This window comes from Capsicum annuum, chromosome 10 (genome assembly GCF_002878395.1).
Source record: "Capsicum annuum cultivar UCD-10X-F1 chromosome 10, UCD10Xv1.1, whole genome shotgun sequence".
Lineage (NCBI taxonomy): Eukaryota > Viridiplantae > Streptophyta > Magnoliopsida > Solanales > Solanaceae > Capsicum > Capsicum annuum.
Window position 1 is genome coordinate 113,412,776 of NC_061120.1, and position 19,890 is coordinate 113,432,665.

Consider the following 19,890-nt stretch of genomic DNA (forward strand, 5'->3'; position numbering starts at 1 on the left):
TCACTTTTAATAGGCTGAAGTAGATCGACCATAACTTTTTGCTCCGCTAGACAAATTGGATGAAACTAATTTCACTGGAAAGAGGACTCACAGATCTTTTCGTTGATATCTAGTAGATCACCCTGATCATTATGTACAAGGAGTTATGATCATTTAAAATTGGAGGAAAAATACGCCAGGCCTCAGTACTTTTTTTCGTGCACGTTTTACTGTTCACTACTATTCACGGTTCGATCGGAATGTTCATAACTAGTCGCTCGGGTGTCCGTTTTGGATGATCCACATATTGTTGGAAATCTTATTTGATACTCTACGCAATGGTGGGTCATAATCTAAGACATTCCACATGAAAAATTTATAATTTATTCTAGAAGATAGAACCCAACACGTTTACGCATAAAATTTCAACAAAAAATTTTTTGAGGTATTACATCATCCCCCTCTTGGAAATATTCATCCTCGAATGACGCTAGACATGCCAAGATTAGATAGGTAATAGAGCATACATCTGAAACCATTCGTTAGACTCATCCCCACATCGTTTCTCTCTCTGAATGCAACATAGAATGCATAAATTCAAGAAACTACAGTTGAACAAATAATAAATGACAGCTGAATTGCTGCAACTTTTATCAAAAGTGCATGTTTTAGGAAAGAACGGTACCCTCGGCTTGATCGGAGTTCATAAAAAATAGGTGCGGGTACTTGGATCGCATATCCTCCTCAGCTTCCCAAGTTGCACCCTCAACATATTGGTTTCGCCACAACTCCTTGACCAATGGAACTTCTTTGTTCCTTAGTGTTCGGACACTGAAATCAAGAATCTCAACAGGAATCTCATCAAAAGAAAGATTTTTTTGAATGTTAGTACTCACAGAGGAATCCGCTACTACAGCATTGCTAATATGCTTTCTAAGCATGGAGACATCGAATATTGGATGAACAGAGGACAACTCGGAAGGCATCTCAACCTCATAAGCTACCTTACCAACACAGCTAAGAATTTTGTAAGGACCAACCTAACGGGGACTAAGCTTCCCCTTCTTTCCGAATCTCTTCACCTCCCTCATGGGTGAAATTTTCAGATACACTAGGTCACCAACTTCAAACTCAAGGTCTCTCCTTCTAACATCCGCATATGACTTCTAACGACTCTGTGCAGTTTTTAACCTTTCCCTAATCAACTTAACTTTTTCAATAGCCTCAAATACCGAATTAGGACCACTCACAACCGCTTTACCGATCTCGAACCAAACTATGGGTGATCTGCACTTTCTCCCATATTAGGCTTCAAACGGAGCCATGCCAATACTAGAGTGGAAACTGTTATTGTAAGCAAACTCTATTAATGGTAAGTGATCATCCCAACTTTCCTTAAAGTCAAGTGCACAAGCTCTCAATATATCCTCTAAGGTCTGGATGGTCTGCTCAGCCTGACCATCAGTCTGCGGATGAAAAGCAGAACTCAAAAGCACTTGGGTACCAAGACCCTTCTGAAAAGCTTTCCAAAATTGTGAAGTGAACTGAGTACCCCTATCCGAAATAATAGTCAAGGGAATTCCATGCAGTCTGGCTAGCTCTCGGATATACAATCTAGCGTAATCCTTAGCAGTTTATGAAGTATGAACAAACAAGAAATGAGCAGACTTAGTCAACCTATCAACCATAACCCAAATGGAATCATGATGGCATCGGGAAAGAGGTAAACCAATCACGAAGTCCATATTTATCTCTTCCCACTTCTAGGTGGGAATACTAAAATCTTGCATCATACCACCAGGTCTTTGGTGTTCAACCTTAACCTGTTGGCAAGTTCTACACTTAGCTAAAAATTCTACTATATCTTTCATTATGCCACTCCACCAATAGATTTCCCGCAAGTCTCGGTACATCTTGGTGGCACCAGGATGAATAGAATATTGCGCCCCGTACTCTTCAGCGATAATCCTCTGTCTCAGATCATAAACATTTGGGACACACAATATAACCTGCAATCTCAACACACCATCACCCCCTTGGGAGAAAACCTCTACTTTTTGGTCCTTGACTGACTCCTTCAGTCTGACCAAACTAGCATCTAAGTATTGCTTTTTCTTCACTTCTGAAACCTAGGAGGATCCGAAACTACTCTGAACCCCTATACTACCTTCAGCATAATCAAATAACCTAACCCCCAATCTAGCCAAACGATGTACATCACGAGCCAAATCTTTCTTACCTTCTACCACATGCGAAACACTACCCATGGACACTCTACTTAGGGCATCCGCCACAACATTGGCATTGCCCGGATGGTACAACACACTCATATCATAGTCCTTTAATAATTCTAACCATCGTCTCTGCCTAACATTCAATTCTCTCTTGGTAAACACATACTGTAGACTTTTATGATCAGTGAAAACCTCAACATGGACACCATTCAAATAGTGTCTCCAGATTTTCAAAGCAAACACAACAGCAGCCAACTTAAGGTCATGGGTAGGGTAATTTTTCTCATAGGGTTTCAACTGTCTAGAAACATAAGCTATCACCTTACCCTTCTGCATCAATATGCAACCCAACCCAACTCACAAAGAATCACAGTACACGACAAAAATATCAACACCATCAGGCAAAGTCAAAATAGGGGCCGAAGTGGGTCGAGTCTTCAACTCCTGAAAACTCTTCTCACAAGATTCGGACCATAAGAATTTCACTTTCTTTTGGGTTAACCAATTCATAGGAGATGCTATAGAAGAGAAACCCTCAATAAAATGACGGTAATAGCCAGCTAAACCCAAGAAACTTTGGATATTAGTCGGACAAATAGGTCTAGACCAATTTCTAATAGCTTTGGTCTTTTAGGGATTAACTCTAATACCCTCAGAAGAAATGATATGACCCAGAAAAGCAACTGACCTTATCCAAAACTCACACTTACTGAACTGGCCAAACAACTTGTGATCTCTAAGGGTTTGCAAGACAGTTCGGAGATGATCAGAATGTTCATCCTCACTATGAAAGTACACCAGTATATTATCGATGAACACTATGACAAACATATCCAGATATGGTATGAACAGTCGATTCATGAGGTCTATAAAAGTTGCTGGGGCATTAGTTAACCCGAAAGACATTACAAGAAACTCAAAATGGCCATAACGAGTTTAGAAAGCGGTTTTTGGGATGTCACACTCTCTAAATTTGAGTTGATGATAGCCGGAACGAAGGTCTATGTTTGAGAAATAACTTGCACTTTGTAATTGGTCAAACAACTCATTTTTACAGTGACTTTATTCAATTGGCGGTAATCAATGCACATACGTAAAGAGCTATCTTTTTTTATCACAAACAACACAGGAGCACCCCAAGGAGAAACACTGGGCCTTATGAAACCCTTATGTAGTAGATGTTTGAGTTGCTCTTTTAACTCCTTAAGTTCTGCAGGGGCCATAAGGTAAGGAGGAATAGAAATGGGCTGAGTATCGGGAAAAGATCAATCCCAAACTCTATTTCTCAATCAGGAGGTATCCCTAGGAGATCGTCTGAAAAGAAATCAGAAAACTCATTGACGACATTAACAGACTAGAGAGTTGGAGTCTCAGACTTAGCGTCTTTGACTCTAACCAAATGGTAAATACACACCTTGAAAATAAGCTTTCTAGCTTTGAGGTAAGAGATAAAATGACTCTTGGGTGACACAGAATTCCCAGACTACTCAAACATGGATGCACCTGGAAACTGAAACTTAACCACTCGGGTCCGACAATCAATAGAGGCATAAGAAGAATACAACCAGTCCATACCCAGAATCACATCAAAATCTACCATGTCTAAGTCAACCAGATCAGCCAACAAGACTCTATGAAGAATGGTAACATGAAAATTTTTATACACTTTTTGGGCAATAATTGAATCACCCACTGGGGTAAAAACTAGGATAGGCTCAGGAATAATCTCATGACTCATTTCAAAATTCACAGTAATCAAAAGTGTAAAATATGAGAAACTGGATCCAGAATCCAACAAAGCATACACATCAAACTAAATATACGAAGCATACCAGTAACAACATCAGGAGAGTCCTCCTGTTCCTGGTGGGATGGTAAAGCATAGAATCTATTTTGGCACTGCCTGCCATCATTTCTAGAAGAGGCGCCCTGAGCTGGGGCTGGGAGAGTCGCTGGAACTAGAGCACTAACAGTCTGAGTCTGGGTCTGAGGGGGATAGTCACGACGCCCTTGTCCATCTAGTGGACAATCTCTAACTCTGTGACCCGTGTCACCACACCAAAAATAACCCCTTTTCTTAGCCCAACACTAACCCAAAGATTGACTCTCTTGCACATTTCTAATTTAAGGGAAGCAAAGAGGTGGTTACATGTTAAATCTCTAAACTCCATTACTTCTTAGGATGATCTGGCTTAGAAATTCCTTATACAATTCTTTTCATATTGGAAGACAGCATATTTGAGACATGAGATTTTGAGTTTTAGGTAAAACGATGGAGAGAATCTTTACCAAGCTTGGGAAAGATTCAAGGCTATTCTAAAAAAAGTTTCCTCACCATAATCAGTCTAATAAGTTATTGGTACACACTTGCATTGAGGGTCTTGAGTAAAATACCAAGATTCTCCTAGATTCAGTAGTAGATGGGTAGGCTCTAGAGAATACTGTGATAAATTATACACACTGTTCAGTCAGATTTTATAGGGAAACCCCGAGTAGAATGCTGATGCAAGAATGTGGTGTAAAGAAGGTTTCAAGTGTGTTGGAGGTTGATTTTTTTACTGCTATATCAGCCTAGATTATTGCATTACAGAATCAACTACTACACAACTTATTAATATGAATCTGGGAGTCACCAAGTCCACACCAGCAACAACAAATATAGTTCATCAAAAGTAGATTTAGTGCAAGGTTTAAGAAAGTAGTGATCATACAGACGATGTTTGTGTAGCTAATACAGAGTCTGGTACTATGTGGGAAATGTTAATTGGAAAGGAAAATGAAACATTGGCAATACTTACAATCCTAACTAGAAGAATCATCCTAATTTTTGATGGGGTAGAAATCAAGCACATAATGCAAACCATTACCGTGGGCTAATTGGTCAGAATCAACAGCGGCATGCCCCCAGGAATCAAACCACAACTCAAACAAGTGATATTGAAGATATGCTAAATATGATTATGGCTACTCAAGTTTAGTTAGTAGAAGATGTGATAAACCAACAGATGATTAGAAAGAACTTAGAGGTTCATATAGGTTAGATTGAAGAAGCACAAAACATTAGGTGTCAGGAAATATAGTCACTACTCGGAGTGAACTATAGCTGAATGAGTTAGAACCTAAGTAGGTAAATCACAAGGCTACTGATGGTGAAACAGCAAAGGATGAAGAGAAATTTGTAGGTGACAAAGTTGATAAAGAGGAAACCAAGGTGGAATATGTGATGCCACCTCTATATTTCCTACAAAGGCTTCAGAAACATCATGAGAAGTATTGTTACAAGAATTTTATTATTGCATTGAAATAGGTTCACATTAGCTTGCCTTTCATAGATGATTAGATGGTTGTTCTGAAGTATGGTAAGTACATAAAGGATATCATGGACAAAACGAACTGTCTAACTGAATATGCTACTGTTGCACGTACTGAGGAGTGCACATTATGAATCCAGAATAGGTTGGACACAAATCAGAAAGATCTAGGAAGCTACACCATTCAGATAACAATTGGGAAATCAGTAAGAGCTTGAGATCTATGTTCTCTTGAGGCAAGCATAAATCTGATACCCAGATAATTCCTTAAAAAGATGGGGTTAGAAAGCCCAAGACCCCACCGTAGTTTTTTGACAGTTAGCTAATTGTTCGCTTGCTAGACCAAATAGGATTATTTAAGATGTATTGGTGCAATTGGGGTCACTCATCTTCTAGGTGGATTTCATTATTCTTGATTTTGATGCAAATAAAAAAGTCTTATTTATTTTGGGATGTCTTTTTTAAGAAATTGGACCTTCATTAATAGATGTAGTTGTAGGATAGTGGACCATACGTGCTTATGAAAAGGTTGAGGTGTTCGATATGTACAAGGCAATAAAGTTGCCTGCAGTATATGAAGAATTATCCACTATCACAATCTTGGATCCTGAGTCTGAATTTTACCTTATTACGTCCAAGGATACCTTGGAGTAAGCATTAGTGGGAGATAATCTCTTTTATAATGTTGAAGCAATTGAATTGGTACAACTTTTGGATGTGAAAAATAGTATTACCTAAAAGATCGAATTTGAGCCATCAATACACTAATTGGTCCCTATCCTAAGGAATTTGTTGATGATGCACAAAGCTAGAGCTAAAAGCTCTAACCTCTTATTTGAAATATCCTTGGTGAGGATGATATTTTGACTGGGATTTTGTCATCAGTTTTATTTGATGTGCAGGTGAAAAATGAATTGGCAATATTTTTGAGAAAAAAAGGTAAGTGGATAGCAAATGTAGGATATCAAAGGAATCAATCCTGCTTTCTGTATGCATAAAATATTAATGGAGGAGGGATATAAAGCAAGTGTGCAACATAAGCGATGACCGAATCTTATGATGAATGAAGTTGTCAAAAAATAAGTCATTAAGTGGCTTTATAATGGAATAGTTTATCCCATATTCGATAGTAAATGGGTCAGTCCTTTGCAATGTGTTCCAAAAAAAGAAGGGATAACTATTGTGGCCAATAAGAATAATGAGTTGATTCTAAGTTGTACAGTGAGGGTAGAGAATCTGAATAGATTACAAGAAGTTTAATGATGCCACTCTGAAGGATCATTATCCCATTCCTTTTATTGATCAAATGCAGGACAGGCTGGTGGGAAAAGAATATTACTTCTTTCTGGATGTGTATTTAGGATATAATCATATAGACATGGTGCTAGAAGATTAAGAGAAGACCACCTTCACATATTCTTATGGCATTTACGCATTAAAAAGAATGAACTTTGGTCACTACAACTCACCAACGACTTTTTATAGATACATGATAGCTATCTTCTAGGATATGGTGGAAGATTTTGTTGAGGTATTTATGGAAGATTTTTCAATTTTTAGTAATTTTTTTGATATGTGCGTACAGAACATAAACAGGTTCTTGGATAAATGTGATGAGACTAACCTTGTATTAAGTTGGAAAAAGTACCACATTTTGGTCAAGAAAGTATATTCCTTGATCATAAAGTGTCACAAAAAGGACTTGAGGTAAACAGAGCTAAATTGAAGGTCATTGAAAAGATACCATATCTGATGTCATTTATTTTCTCGAGTATGAGAGATTTTATAGAAACTTTACCAAAGATTTCACAATGATAGCAAGTCCAATGTTCAAGATTTTGGAGAAAGATGTAAAGTTCAACTTTGTGGATGAATGTTAGAAAGAGTTTGTGAACTTTAAAAGAAGATTGACAGAACTACCCGTAGTAATTGCTCCTGATTGGGCATTACCATTTAATTTGATCTGTGATACAAGTGACATTATTGTTAGAATAGTATTGGGTTATAACAAAGATAAGGTATTTCATTCTATCGACTATACAAGTAAAATCTTTGATGCGACTGATAAGCATGGTAAATTTACCGCCCATTTACATCAAATTTAATACAAAGTATTATGATCCAATGATATTAGTAAGACAATTTTTTCATCTGAATGCACTATTTCCTATATTTTGCATGTACATAGGTGATCGGAAAAAAAGGAGTAAAATGAGTCGAAAATGATCAAAAGGGGAAAAAAAGTGAAAAATCTAGAAAAGAAAGAGGACAATATGACCCTCAGTTACCGCAATTGCGGTATAAGGGTCACGATCACGAAAGACAAGTTTTTCAACTCTCCGCAATCGCGATGTTCTAATGGATCTCGTAGTAGCCATGATCACGGACAAGCTGCACCGATTATAGCATAGTGGATTTATGCCCAAGGATAATTGTGTAATTTTGTATAGCTGACCTCAAATCCTATATAAGGAAAACACCCTTTATTATTTGGTATTCTCAACTTTGAAAATTGATTTTGGAGACTTTGTAAGCCCTACTAATTCTAGAAAGAATATTATGTTTAATATTTCCAAGCATTTTTAGTTGAAATTGAAGTTGGCTATTGGATCAATCTTTTTTGCATCATTAATGGAAGCATTGAATGATCAATTTGGTATATTTCCTTTCCCAACTTCATGAGTAGCTAAACATTTATCCTGGGATTATGTTGAAATAGGGTGGAAATATAAGTGAGTCATGATTTATTAATGTAGATTCTTGGTTAATGATGATGGGTTTAACTAATACTTGCTTGATTGAGTTGGAATTTATGGGAGAAAACCCTAAATTCCCAAAACTGCACGTCATCCTTGAAAGAGAGATGTATGTTTACTTTTGGATCCCATATCATCTTGAAATAGGGATATGGGTGACAAGGTATACACTTATGAATCCTATATCATCCTTGAAAGAGGGATATAGGTTACAAGGTATTAGTGAACAATAGTTAGATGTAGCTGATTCTTTTCTTGTTATCTTAGAAATAAGGTTAAATTGAGAATTAGCTAGATCTTGCCATATTCCTAGTAATAGGGATGCCTAATTGAGGTACTGGGTGGGTTTACTTGCCACATCCATGAGGTATCCAAAAGGAACCATGGGTGATAATATTGAGGTTTGGTTGAAATAGCATCAAGAACCCTTAACATAGCCTACCCAAGTAGTTATTAACTAGAATTTTCATTCAATAATCATGAACCCATGCATTATTTACCCCTAGGAAGACATAACCCCAAGATTTTTATCATATTGAAATCTTAGCCACATTTGTTACTTTGAGTAGGTAGTTTGATTTGATTTTCATTAAAAAACTTTCCAAACCAATCCTCCATTTTAATTCATGCATTTCATTTTGTTTGCACTATGGGTATACACTTAGATACTATCAACAACTATAGGGTTTAAAGACTAGACTCACTCATTGAGGATTTGACCTTAATTTGAGTTGAGATTTATTGACAAAAATCATCCTATATTAATACTACAGTATAGGTGAGCATGATCAAAATGGCGCCGTTGCTTAGGAGTGAGACTTAGCCTTCACTGTGTGGTGTTGATTGTAGCTTGGGTATACCCGTGGTAGTTTTGATTTACTTTCTTTGTTGTTTTATTTCTTTTTAGGTGATTCCAATTGTGTCCAAGAGACCATTAGTGACCATGTAAATAATGTCATGAACTTTTATAGACCCCTTGATGATAAGAAGCAACTCCATAATGTTGGACGTGCGAGTGCTATTCGTATCCCACCTTATCAAAGGAACAAATTACTCTACATCATGAGTGTTATGTTGCATATTCTTTAAATAAAGGATCTCTTTGATGGGAAAGATTATGAAGACCACAATTTTCACTTGAAGAATTTTGTAGAAATGTGTGCCCCCTTCAACATTGCTCACATTTAACAGGAATCTATCCGATTGTACCTCTTTCCATTTTCTTTAATAGGCGAGGCAGTATTATGGTTACAGTCTCTTCTGGATGGGTCAATCATATTGTGGGATGAACTTACAGTTATATATTAAGGCCAATACTTTCCACAATCAAAGATATTACAATCGTATGATGAAATCACTAATTCTGTCAATTTAATGGAGAACCTCTATATGAGGTATATGAGAGATTTAATAGGTTTTTTATGCAATGTCCCAACCACGAGGTCTTAGAGAAGATGCTTCTCCAAATCATCTACCTCACCTTGGATAAACTAAATAAATTGTGGTGGATTACAGGACTAGGGGTTCACTTGTGAAGTTCTCTTATAATGTGGATACAAATTTGCTTGAGGAAGCCATAAAGAAAAATTGAGGATGGTATACCCATGACACCGAGGTAGCTAAAGGTCCACTTACCACCTCCAATGTTGATAAAGAGCAAAGAAAGAGATATGAAGATAGGGGGGAGAATGTCATAAAAAATAACGACACAATTGGAGTTCATAACAAAACATGTGATAGGTGCACCCACAAAAGTGGTGAATGTCATGGCATCCAAGGGCTATGATGAAGAAGTGACCAAGAGGTTAGATGAAGAAATTTAGTATTTGGGTAACTATCCGGTGGGTTCCCACCTGGACTATCAAATGTAAGGTAGGAACCAATGTTAGACCGAATATGAAAAATTATGGAATTAGAGTCATAGGAATAGAGATCATGATTGGAGAGATAAGGAAAGGGAGTATGATTGATATGTGCTGCTTCATGACCGAGAAAAAGGCAAAGAGTCCAATTCCATTGATCCAAAAATAGTTAAGACCAAGGATGTCTTTTCAAGGATCTTGATAAGGATGGAGGGAATGGATAAAAAGGTCTGAGACTTGAATGGGACTTTTTGCAAATCAACAAAACTATTGTATCACACTCCACCTCAATCTAGTAGTTGGAGAATCAAATTGGCCAAATCTCCACTAAACTCAATGCTAAACAAAAAGGAGGTCGTCCTACTGATACTATTGTGAATCTAAAAAATAATGCTCAAGTATTGGTAATTTTCACTGGGAGTGGAAAAACCCTCAGTAATATTATGATGGAAGTTTAAAAAGAGGCAAATATTAAGCAAAAATATGTGAAGAATAAGCATGTAAATTTTTTAAATTGGGAGGCTCCGATGTATGAAGAAGGGAATAAAAAAGAACCGATGTTAAGTGAATAGACGGATGATGAAGAAGGGGAGTCTAAGGAAACTAAGAATGATGAATTGAAAAACAATTTTTTGCCAACCATTAAGTATCCCCCTCTATTCCCTTAATGGCTTAAAAATAAGAAGGATAATGCTAAATTCAAGACGTTCCTGGCTAAGCTTAGCAATGTATCAATTAATATCCCATTGCTAGAGGCCATTCAAGAGATTATGGGATATAATAAGCTTATGTCAAAGAAATTCCTTGTTTATGGTAAAACCATAAAAATTACTCATTGCGTAGCACTACCATGACTAGCATTGGAGCAAAGAAGAAAGAGGATCTTGAGGCCTTTATAGTCCCTTACACCATAGGGATGTAGAAGTTTGAGAATTCATTTTGTGACCTTGGTACAAGCATCAATTTTATGCCTTATGAAATCTATCAAAAACTAAGGTTTGACACTCCTACTCAAACAAGAATAAGGCTATTGATTGTGGACTGGTCTATTAAGAGACCGGTTGGAGTTTTGTTTGATATTTTGGAGAAGGTGGACAACCTCATTCTTTTGGCGGACTTTATTGTGCTTAATTATGAAATTGATCAAGAGATACCTATTATTCTTTAACGACCTTTTCTTGCAACTGGAAGAGATATTGTTGATATAGATTTAGGACAAATGAAATTTTGGGTCCAAGATGATGAAGTGCCCTTTCAACTATGCAAGAATAACAAACAACGTATGGAACTATAATTGGTGTCTTTCATGCATTTAGTGGACACATAGGTGAATGATGGGTCCCTTGAGGATAAAATTTGAAAAGATTAAGAGCATCATATTGTGATTATAAATTAGGTGCTAGGTTGAAGGCAATCACAAATGCCACAAAATTGGCCTGTATCCTTTATTTTCTTATTAGTAGAGTAAATTTAATTTTGTTGATGATTTATCCATTAAATTATGGTACTACGGAGTGTTTTGAATGAGTTAGAGAAAGGACAAGTGTGGTCCATTTTAGTAGTGGACCAAACAGGGAAAAATAGAGAACCAAATTTTGCCTCAATTAATTCAATTATGGTACGCATGTCACCGCAATCGATATAGCCAACTGACCACAATCACGTAACTCAAACCATAATCACAGTCAAGTTAGTTTAGAAATTGGCCAGTTGCCCATTTCCCAAAATACTCAATTCCAATTTTCTTTGAAATTGTAACTAATTTTTATTAAATATTAGGCATCCAAATGCATCAACATCCTTTTGCATCCCTCAATCTGGTATGTGATTCAAACACCCTCTTTTACGTGTATTTGTAGGCCTTAGAGACTATGTTGTAGTGATGGCTTAAAATGGAATATTAAATGCTAAGTTATTGTTTAAATATGATTATTTGGTGTGGTTAGCTGTTTGTAGTGGTGTGCACATATTTAGAGAAGCCATGAGAAACCTAATTTACTTAAATATGATAGAAATAAATGTCCAAATTAAGTTCTACATTAAATGTCCAAACGAGTTCCATGATTGTTTTTCCATGTTCCGAGGCCATATTTGAGTACCAAGGAACAATGTTCCTTGCTATTAATGTATGTTTGGGCTTTGCAACACAACATGGAATTGAAATTCAACAAATTAAATGTTTGAAGTTTTTTTGTTAATATAGCCTTAGTTACTGCTTTCGTAGTCACATGTTTGCAATTGTGGTACTATGACTGCGGCTTAGCGGCCCGAGATTGTGGCATTTGAGGTTTTTTTTAGCTTGGACCAAAAATATGCCAAATTCATTTCTAGCCAAAAAAGGGCTAAGGCACCACCCTAGCATTATTTTTGCATGAAAATGTTAATGGTGAATGTTTTTGTGTTGTTCTCGGGTTTTCAAGTCTTGACATGGAAGAATATGATCAAACCAAGTTCATGTCCCCAAAATGCCACAATCATTATTGTGTTGACCTCCCAAAAATTAAATTTCTCTTTTAGAGAGGTATTTTCTTAGATTAGGTGCCGGAGAAGCTCTAGGCATTTCATGCCCACTTGGTAGCAACTAGGTGGAGCTATTTTACCCTGAATCCTTGCCTCACAAATGAACATTGTGTAAGGGAATTCTATGATAACATTAGCATAGTATATTTTTTTTTGAAAAGTTATGCAAATCTAGGGGAAGAATGTGCACTTAGGAGCCAAGAAAATTAATGATCTATATGTGTTGTGGAGGATGACATGACCAAATTTGCGGTGAAGGGGTTTGAACTGGGGAATTATATGAATGAGAAGTTGTGCCTTGGTAGAGAGGTTCCTTAAGCGGCCACTAAGAAGGGTATATTGATGGATGATTTCATAATAGAGGGAAGGATATAGCTAAACATCATTAGTATCCGGGTTTCTCTAGGAAAACACATGACCATTATTCTCGATATGAGAATCTGTATGGTTTCTTGTACACTAGACAACATTTATTTTAATATCTATGGACTTGTGATCTCAAACATAAAGTATTTCAAGATCTATGATGGTACACTCCTCTTATTCCCTTCATTGATTACTGAGCTGTGCAGGAGATCTAGGGTTGAGAAATACCCTGGAGACAATTAGTTGCGCCCAAATACCCCTATTTTTCCTCTCAAGATTTAGGGTGAGAGAGCACTGAGAAAGAGCAAAAACAGAAAGATCAACTTGGATAAGTTAACATGTAAGGACAGAGACTGCTGCAGTCCACCCACAGCATGGCCAATTGATTAGATCTCTATTGAGATAAGAGCTATTAAGTAGCTAATGTCCAAGTAGCCACAGAGGCCAAGAGAGTCTTCCACCATTCATTATTCCTATGTTTCCCGATCTGATTATGAGAAGTACCTAGAGGATTAGAGGATGTAGGGGCCACTATAACTAGTCTTGAGAGATCCTACTCATCTTTGGAAGATTCTCACCGGGAGCTCAAGAAGTCATATAAGAAGATGAGAAAGAGGGATAAAAAGAGAGATAAGTTCTTCACCAAGATATGGAAGAGGGTGAAGGGCCTTTGTACTATACCAAAACCCAGAGACAAACTTCCTTATTCTAGAGTTAATAGTGATGACGAGGCCCCAGTTGAATGGTCTGGTTATGATTATGTTGAAGATGATGCTGAGACAGATGGAGACAATAACTCTTGATGCGATTACAGGGAAAAACCTTTTACTCTCTTTATGCTTTATTGATTATGCAGTGAGGTCATTTCAAGATTCTTAGTTAGGGTGCCTGTCTCTTATTCATTCATTGGGTCTATATTATCGAGATATTTGTGGATATTTTTATGTTGTTTAGGATGATTTTTATTTTTATTCTGGGTTGTACTATTCGGGCACCCTGATAGTGCCCACATTTCATGGATTAGTTGCTTAATTTATTTTTAGTATTTATTTTTATCATGTTTATAATGATATCAGATGAGAACTTCTCTATTATAGATTGAGTGATCACATTCATAAGAAAAATCATCGCGATTGGGTTTCGAGCCATGAATGCAGGGAAAGTCTGAGTACCCATAGCATAGGAGATATAAATACAAGGGAAATCTAACTACCTATGGCATTTTTAATTTGGGATTGACCTTATACCTATGGTGAATTCTAAGTAGCCATATGGTTTTCCATCATGAAAGACAAATGTGAGATGATAACTTGGTTTGGTGCCATAAATAACAAATTATGCGTGGTGCAAATACAAAGCAAACCCCCCCCCCCCCCAATAAAAAATATTGAAAACCAAGGGCATGTATGTGAATAATTTTATAACAATACTTTACCTCTTTTTGTGACTCCAAAGTCTTTAGCTTGTTGAAGTTGGTAAATACTCCTTTTTATCTCTAGTAGGAAGTGCAATTGAGCCTCTTTAAAAAGTTTGCATGCCATGCGGGTGAGCATAATTTTCTAAATATCTTGCATACTTAAATAATATAGAACTTGCCCCGTTAGTCTTTCAAGAATAATTGTGATTATACTTGGTTGATGAAATGATCTTAGGCCTTCTTGGTGATCATTAGGAGCCCACGTTAGCCTAAATAGCCTACCTATACATAGAATGGTATCCTTAGTAATCCATTTTGAGCCTTTAAGACTTTCTTTAGCAACCAAAGTACAAGTCCAGAATTATTCAATGTTTTTACTTTTTTTGAACCCTTCCCCCTTTGAACTTGAAAAATAAAAATCGAGTCTAAATGCCTAAGTTGGGGTGGTAAGTTTGGAAGATATGATCTTGGGCCATTAAAATGTAGGTGTATACCTATGCTAAGTAAAGAAACAAACTGAAAGAGTGAAAAAAAGGAATCAACAAAAGAATGAATACCATCTAGTGCAAAAGAAACAGTCAAAGTAAAACACTTTTAAAAAATTGCGTAAATCAAGGTAGCAAAAGTAGGCATATGTGAATTTTTGAAACAAATGAAGTGACCCATGTTCAAAGGTTGAGTTAAGAAGTGTGATGTAGATATACAAAGTGGGTGTAGTCAATTTGTACCTAAGTGATATCATACCTTTTCCCGAACCTACATTAAAAGCTTGAAAAAGTCTTTCGATATCTCTAAACAAGTGTATTCATTGTAGTGGCAAATTAAAATAAGATCAAACATATGGTAGGGTACTTGTTAGTATTAAGGGAGTCATTGTGAGAGTGAGTGTTTGCAATTAAATTCCTTATTACATATCAGATAATTTGGTATGTGGGATTTTTTTCTCGCGAGAAGGAATAAAGACTAATTGAGGTGCGTGAAACTGTCAACTTTCAAAAAATGATGCACAAGAGTATAGTGTAGTTTCTATTGATAGGGAGTAACTTCTAGAGATTTAGTATTTGTTGCATTGTAGTTCTTTAAAATCGTGTGCATTATTAAGGTAGTGTTTTATTTAGAGAGTAGTCATAAGGATAGTTTTTCCCATGTTTGAAAGCTATATGTTGGTGTTAATCAAGTTTGAAGTCATTGTGATCATTTGGTTGTATAAATAGGCTTAAATTTACATTGTCTCATTGAGTAAGTATTAGTGTTGCTTGACAACTAGCAAATGTTTATGTTGGGGGTGTTTATGAGTGATAAATTTACCACTCATTTACATCCAAATTAGTATACACTGCTATGATCTAATGATATGAATGAGACAATTTTGTTATTTGAATGCACTAATTCCAATATTTTACAGGTATAAAGGTGATGAAAAAAGAGTAAAATAAGCTGAAAAAGGATCAAAAGGGGAAGAGAAGTGCAAAAGCTGGAAAAGATGAGGTTCTGACCCCCACTTACCGTGATCATGTTCTGAGGGTTGCGATTGCAAAAATTCAAACTTGGTCAACTGTCCACTATCATAATGGTCTTACTTCAGTCGCATTAGCCACGACTACAGACAAACTGCAGCGATCGCGATATCACAAGTTTATACCTAGTGGCAATTGTGTAATTTTTTAGAGCTGACCTCAAATTCCATATAAGGAAAAAAACCTTTCTTATTTGGTATTTTCAACTTTGAAAATTGATTTTGAAACTTTGTAACCTACTAAGGTAGGCAAGAATATTGTGTTTAATCCTTCCACTTTGATTTGTTAAAATTGAAGTTGGATATTGGATTACTCTTGTTTGCATCATCAATGGAAGTATTGAATGATTAATTTGGTTCTTTTCCCCAGCTTCATGATTATCTAAATATCTATCTTTGGATTATATTGAAATAAGGTGAAAATATGTATGGGTTGTGATTTATTAGTGTAGATTCTTGGTTAAAAATGATGGGTTTCACTAATACTTTATTGATTGATTTGGAATTTGTGGGTGAAAATCTCAAATTCCCAAAACCTTACATCATCCTTGAAAGAAGGATGTGAGTATACTTTTGGATCCCATATCATCCTTGTAAGAGTTATATGGGTAGAAAGGTATATGATTATGAATCTTATATCATCCTTGAAAGAGGGATACAGGTGACAGGTATTAGTCAACAATAGATAGATGTAGTTGATTCATTTTGCATTATCTTAGAAATAAAGGTGAATTGAAAATAAGCTAGATCTTGAGCATCTTCATAGAAATAGGGATGCCCAATTAAGTTCCTGGGTAGATCTATTTGTCACATCCATAAGGTATCCAGAAAAAAATCCATAGGTGATAATCTTTTGTTGAAAGACTATCTGCAAGAACACTAACCTGGCCTACCCATATAGTTGTTAACTAGAATTTGTATTCAATTATCATGAACCTATGCATTATTTTCCCCTAAGAAGACATAATCCCAAGACTTGTGTCATATTGAAATCTTATCTACATTTGTTTCTTTGAGTTGGTAGTTCAATTTGATCTTGGTAACATAACTTTCCAAACAAATCCACCATATTAATTCATGCTTTTTATTTTGTTTACACTCCAAACATATACTTAGACGCTATCAAAACCCTTTGAAGTTTGACGACTAGACTCACTCCTCGAGGATTCGACCTTAATGTGAGTTGAGTTTTATTAACAATGATCGTGCTATATCAAAACTATTATATAGGTGAGCTGTGATCAGTGACCCATGTCAATTATAAAATTACAATGAAAGAGGTGTTGGTATAAATGGGCCGTAATCTGCGACCCAGGTCAATTATATAATCCCAGAAAAAAAGTTGCTGACACTCATCTATGAATTTGATAAATTCAGAGCATACATGGTTGGCACGAAGGTAATTGTTCATACAGATCTTGATGCCATCCGGTATTTGTTCAACAACAAAATATGAAATCTAGGTTGATCAGGTGGATTCCTTTGCTCCAATAATTTGATTTGGAAGTTTGTGATAGAAAGGGAGCTAAAAATCAGGTGGCTGACCATTTATTGAGGATTGAGTATCATTCTCATGTTGATGATGATACAATATGTATTAGGGAGGAGTTTTCAAATAAGCAGTTGATGGCACTCGATGTAGCAGAGGTTCCTTGATGTGCTGATATAGTGAATTTTTTGTTTAGTGTTATTTATCCTCTAGATTCCCAAAGTCTACAGAAAAAGAAGTTGTTCCTTGATTCTCACTCATAGATGTGGGATGAACGTTATTTGTCCAAACAAGGCGGTGATAGAATTGTGAGATGATTTATTTTAGAAGATGAATCCAAACCGATCCTGGAATGTTTCTACTCATCGCCTTATGGAGGTCATCATAGAGCTTAATGGATAGCATGAAAGGTATTACCACCTGGTTTCTTTTAGCCTACATTGTTCAGAGATGCAATAGATTATGTTAAGGAATGTGATTAATGCCAAAGAATGGGCACTATCTCAAGGCGCCACGAAATACCCCATAATAATATTCTTGAAGTTAAAATTTTTGATATGTGGGCAATTAATTTTATGGGCCTATTGTCACCATCAAATGGTAATCTGTATATTCTGATGGTTGTAGATTATGTGTCCAGGTGGGTTAAGGCTGTATCACTTCTCACTAATAATGCTAGCATGGTTGTGAAATTTTTGAAGAGGAATATATTTTGTCGTTTTGGCACACTAGAGCTATCATTAGTTATAGAGAAATACATTTTGTGAATTGTTGGTTCAAAAACTTGTTGGTTAAGTATGGAATTAGGAACAAGGTTGACACTGCATATCATCTACAAATGAGTGGTAAAGTGGAAGTATCTGACAAACAGATCAAGTAGATTCTGCAGAAGATTGTTAATGGTCAGCATAAGTATTGGTCAATTAAGCTGGATGATGCACTATGGGCATAAAGTACAGCCTATAAAATTCCTATTGTGATCTCTCCTTATCATTTGGTACATGAGAAAGAGTGTAACTTGCCAGCACATCTTGGGCATCAAGTTTATTAGGATGTGAAGAAATTGAATCTTGATCCAAAGATGTCAGGAGAGAAGAGGTTGTTACAATCGAGTGAACTCGATGACTTTATTTTCCATGCCTATGAAAATGCGAAAATGAATAAGGAAAATACCAAAAGATGGAATGATAAGAAAATTATTACTCGAGTCTTCGAGCCTGGCCAGCAGATGTTATTATTTAATTCCAGGATGAAACGATTTTAAGGTAAATTGAGGTCCAAGTTGTTTGGACCCTTTGAGGTTGTGAAAATGACTACCCAGGGAGCTTTTAAACTTTTTTCATGAGAAAAAAAGTGCTACGTAATTGGTAAATGGTTAGAGAGTCACACATTACTAGGCAGATCATATGGACATGTACAAGACGTCTATTATATTTGAAGATAAATGAAGCTGAGTTTGGTCATGCCACGATATTAACTAATGAGGTGCGTAGGAAGAAACCCACAAATTTAATATAATAAAGTAGTTTATTTTCTATTTAATTTAAAAATAAAAGGAAAATGGGAAAATATAATTCAAAAATACAAAATAATGTGTCGAGCCACGACCAAAACTATGGCGATAGGTATGAGGCACTTTTTCTTTCATATTTCTATTGGTTTTTATTAAAGTGTGGTAATGAGAAACATTGTTGAATGGGGAAGAACACTAAGTGACTAAATTTTGCATTTTTGGAGGCTATCAGGTATGTAAAAGATGTATTAAGTTTATGAACGAAGGCAAGAAAAAGGGTGCACAAAATTCCACTAAGTGTACAATTTTAGAGGCCCTCCGCGATGGCCTAGCACTATCGAATCTATCCTCTACTATAAGGTCTGCGTCGCACTAAAATGAAATCTACGGAGGCCATATTCTAGTAAGGCTTCGCGATATCCCCACACTATGGAGCCCATCGCAGAGATCAACCTCCATAATGCGAATGTGGGTTTGTTGGATTTCTAATTTTAAGAAGTCAGATTTTTACGTGACCCTATGACTTTTAAAAAACAAATTCTATTAAAACACCCTTTAAATCATTAATTTTAAACATTTCTTTCAACCTTAATGTAGCAATCTGTCTAAATTTCCCTAAGCACAAGTGCGACACACCAAAGAAATCTTCCTTCTCTTTTTAATCAATTCGATTTGGGTAAGTGTCCAACTCTTTCTACTGTATTCATCCTTGCATTTAATAGTTGCACAATTCACACTTTGACAAAATTGATTGTTGTTGTTTAAGTTTTTGTTGAATTGAGAAATGAGTACGCATGTAGAACATTAAAATACAATTTCTTGGTGTGCTTATAAATTCTTTTTCTTCTCTTGAACTTTAAAAATAGGTTGTGCAGCTACACATGAGCATGATATAAGAATTGTGCTTCGTAATGTGATTATATTTTG

The 19,890-nt window shown here is 36.1% G+C and overlaps 1 non-coding gene across 1 annotated transcript; it reads right to left on the reverse strand.

Annotated features, from left to right (window-relative positions):
- Positions 1-4,448: 4,448 nt before the first annotated feature.
- LOC124888254 lies at positions 4,449-4,556 on the reverse strand. The gene has a single exon (XR_007046385.1). It is a non-coding gene; the product is annotated as a small nucleolar RNA R71 (small nucleolar RNA).
- Between the last annotated feature and the right edge of the window lie 15,334 nt (positions 4,557-19,890).